The sequence below is a fragment of the Mandrillus leucophaeus genome, unplaced genomic scaffold (assembly GCF_000951045.1).
Source record: "Mandrillus leucophaeus isolate KB7577 unplaced genomic scaffold, Mleu.le_1.0 Scaffold162, whole genome shotgun sequence".
Taxonomy (NCBI): domain Eukaryota; kingdom Metazoa; phylum Chordata; class Mammalia; order Primates; family Cercopithecidae; genus Mandrillus; species Mandrillus leucophaeus.
The window spans coordinates 1,835,356-1,837,884 of NW_012101610.1; the positions used below are offsets into that span (position 1 = coordinate 1,835,356).

Consider the following 2,529-nt stretch of genomic DNA (forward strand, 5'->3'; position numbering starts at 1 on the left):
CATAAGTAAATCCCCAAGGCTTCATAAACTCACACTGATTATTTATACTCAGTCCCAAATTCCCCCCTAAAAGGAACATAAGCTTCAATGAATACATGCTACTCTGGAAATATGACCTTCAATGCTGAGAACATGTCGGCTTTGCAGGGAATTGCTGAATTCGACATTCTCATTCACGCCAAAGGGTCACAGCCATGCTCTTTATTTAATTTTTTAAAATTTTATTATTCTTTTATTAGAGATAAGGTCTTGCTCTGTCACTCAGGTTGGAGTGCACTGGTGCAATCATAGCTCACTGCAACAATGAACTCCTGGGTTCAAGCAATCCTCCCGCCTCAGCCTCCTGAGTAGCTGGGACTATAGGTATGTACCACCATGGCTGGCTAATTTTTTTTTCTTTAATTTTATGTAGAGGCAGGTTCCCACTATGTTGCTTAGGCTAGTCTTGAACTCCTGCCCTCAAGCAATCCTTCCACCTCAGCCTCCCAAAGTGCTGGAAATACAGGTGGTGAGCCACTGCACTCAGCCAACACGTTCAGAACTGTTTTTCTGAGTACTCATCTGCTATTTAGTGTTCAGGACTCTTCATGGAAGACCGCAGTCACACAATGTGGCCCCAAACACCTTAGATTAAGTTATCTTTTATCATCAGAAACAGAAAAGCTCTTTCTAGAACTAAATTTAATGCCATGCCCTGAAGTCTTTACACATACAAAAGTCAGCATAAGGAATTAAATAACTGCTACACTTCATCACCCCAACGGTTGACCCTCAGAAAGAAAAATGTCATTTAAAAATTAAAAAAAAAAGATGTTCAGACATTTAGAAAGGATTATTTAATATGCAATTCCAATATGCAGAGAATGGTGAGAACGTTCACCATGTCAAGAGATAGGTTGACATGTGTTTTCAGTTTGGTGTTGTTACCCAACATCTAAATTGTTAGAGTCACCAAGTTTCTCCATAGCATTGCAGGCTTAAAAGTAAACAATGTGTCTGATTTGCGAAACATCCTCTTACAGCCCAGATGTTATTTGGGGGTGGGGGGGAATGTAAGCTGTAAAAGCAATAGTGCTGACACCAAACGTGGCAATTGGATGTATGAGGAATTCCATTTCCTGACACCTCGCTCTGCGATTTTCATATGCCCTTTGTGAGAGTTCCAACTTAAACAACTGCCCCATGAGATTTCAAGGCTGGGAAAAGCTAACAACTCCAAATCTTAGGGACTGTTTACAATACACAGTTCTCGGTTCCTAGGGATGTGACATCTCTGAGTTCTACCAAGAGCTGGGCTTGCACCGTCTCTCAGCGATGAGTTACTGCCCACTGGTGAGGTGAGAGAGAGAGAATTTAAACAGAGGATTTCAAATTAAACACAGCTGGGGCTTTCCAAACATCTGTGCATTGATTTTCTCCCAAGCTGGTTTCATAGAACATATATTTTATAAAGGACAACAGGAACAAGATTTTGTTTTTAATCCAAAGTTAAACCTATAATGATCTTATACATTGAAGTTACTTTTTAAATTACTGTTTTGAAGATGCCACAGTTTTTAAAGCTTTGGTGCCGCTTCCTAAACTTGTCTGATAAGAATCAGGTAACCCAGGTATGTGTTAACAATACAAATCCCAGCTGGGCGTGGTGGCTCACACCACTAATCCCAGCACTTTGGGAGGCTGAGGCAGGAAGATCGCCTGAGCCCAGGAGTTTGAGACCAGCCTGGGCAACGTAGTGAGACCCCAGTTTCTACAAAAAATACAAAAATTATCCAGGCATGGTGGTGTGTGCCTGTAGCCCTAACTACTCAGGAGGCTGAGGTGGGAGAATCACTTGATGTGAGGGAAGAAGAGGTTGCAGTGAGCTGAGACCGCCCTACTACACTCTAGCCTGGAAGACAGAGCAAGAACCTGTCTCAAAAAAAAAAAGGTTAAAAAAATTTGAATAGCCAGAACAAATGCATACATTCAAAGATGACCTGAGTAGGAAGGAAAGAAGTAGACCATTACTATCCAGAATACATTTTAAAAATCCCAAAACTCAGTACGAAAAACACAGGTAACAAAATGAAAAAATGGGCAAAAGAAATCAGCAAAGGGCATTTTACAAAAAAGGAAACCCCCATGGCCTATAAATATGTGAAAAGATGCTCATTTTTATTAGTAATCGAGGAACTGCAGATTAAAACCACAAGAAAATAAGACTGGAAAAATTAAAATAGAAAATCTGCTCATCCCAAATGGTGGTAGAATGTTGAATCGCACACTCTCACACGCCCACATGCTACTACAAGCGTATGTTGGCACAGCTACTATGGAAAATAACTTAGCATTATCTGGAAAAGCTGAAGAGGCACAGAGCAGTTCTACTCTTAGGTATAGGCTCTTATCTAGAGAAAAGCTTTACACGGGCACCAGCAGACATGACCGAGCGTGCTCACAGCGACATCGTCCATGTAGTGAAAAAAGAAAAGAGCCAGATGCTCATCAACAGATGGCAAAATTTATGCATCAGAAGATGACTTCATA

At 40.9% G+C, this 2,529-nt stretch overlaps 1 protein-coding gene across 1 annotated transcript in view; it reads right to left on the reverse strand.

Annotated features, from left to right (window-relative positions):
• Positions 1–2,529, reverse strand: part of LOC105536656 (chromosome unknown open reading frame, human C16orf62) — a 158,112-nt gene that overhangs the window by 137,825 nt on the left and 17,758 nt on the right. The window lies entirely within an intron of this gene.